We start from the raw sequence: 1,419 nt of genomic DNA, 5'->3' as shown, positions 1-1,419 counted from the left end.
AAGGTAGCCTTAGAGAATGCACGTGGCTCGGAGACTCGGTATGTCTTCCTAGAGAATGCACGTGGCTCGGTGACAGAGTATGGCATCGCAGAAAAGGGTTGGGTGGGACTGTAAAGCCACTAAATCTTGAGAGGGTCGGGTGGGACCATAAAGCCACTAAATCTTGAAAAGGTCAGGTGGGACCATAAAGCCACTAGATCTTGAAAAGGTCGGGTGGGACCATAAAACCACTAAATCTTGGAAAGGTTGGGTGGGACCGTAAAGCCACTAGATCTTGAGAGGGTCGGGTGGGACCATAAAGCCACTAAATCTTGAAAAGGTCGGGTGGGACCATAAAGCCACTAAATCTTGGAAAGGTCGGGTGGGACCGTAAAGCCACTAAATCTTGAGAGGGTTGGGTGGGACCATAAAGCCACTAAATCTTGAAAAGGTCGGGTGGGACCATAAAGCCACTAAATCTTGGAAAGGTCGGGTGGGACCGTAAAGCCACTAAATCTTGAGAGGGTCGGGTGGGACCGTAAAGCCACTAGATCTTGAGAGGGTCGGGTGGGAACATAAAGCCACTAAATCTAAGGAATTGCTTGGTGTGGGATGAATGACCTAGAAATGGTCCGACTAACTTGTAATCGACTAGGTCGATTGATCAATGATTCGATCTGAGTGTGACTTGATGTGATTCATTGCCTTGGTTTGATGTTGTGAATTGATCGATTGAATGGAAGTGACCGTGAGTGGTCTTGTTGGCGTGTAATCGACTAAGTCGATTAGATCGATGCTTCAATCCGTTATGTGATTGCTTGTGTGCCTATTTGATTTGTGCTAATATACAGGTGGAATCTGAGGTTAAGGTAAGTCCGCTGACTCATGTTGTGCGTAGGCAGCCCTAAGGTGTATTAGTTTACTAATCGGGTCTTAGGAGGTAGAACTTGCTGAGACGTTGTCTCAGTGGTTATTGAATAACCATTTCAGGACCTGGATGAGGAGCCTAAGGAGCATGAATCTGATGAGGAGACCCTTGTTGAGGAACCTGAAGAGGAGTACGTGGAGGAGGACCCCGAGGATAACCCCGAGTACGACCAGGATGAGGACTGAGATCCCGTCCTATCTTGTCAGACCTTGTGTGCATGTGAATAGATGTTAAGACCAGAGTTGCGTATACGTAGTATGGTAGAATACTATGAGATGCATGTAAAAAGGTGTGGTAAAGAATTTTCAGTAAGAAAAATATATGGCCTGCTTTTATATCCTATTGCTTTATTGTCTGGGGAATTATAATTACTTTCGCATGTGCATATATAAATGAAAGGGTCGGCGATACATAGTCCTGGGATATCGCATTTTAAAATCGACCAAAAGTAAGGGATGTGTGCGTACCTAAGGGTCGGGGCGTGACATTACCTCAATTCGCATTATTCTGGC

Source organism: Eucalyptus grandis, chromosome 7 (assembly GCF_016545825.1).
Source record: "Eucalyptus grandis isolate ANBG69807.140 chromosome 7, ASM1654582v1, whole genome shotgun sequence".
NCBI lineage: Eukaryota > Viridiplantae > Streptophyta > Magnoliopsida > Myrtales > Myrtaceae > Eucalyptus > Eucalyptus grandis.
The sequence above is the reverse complement of the archived record's forward strand: the minus strand, read 5'-3'. Positions refer to the sequence as shown.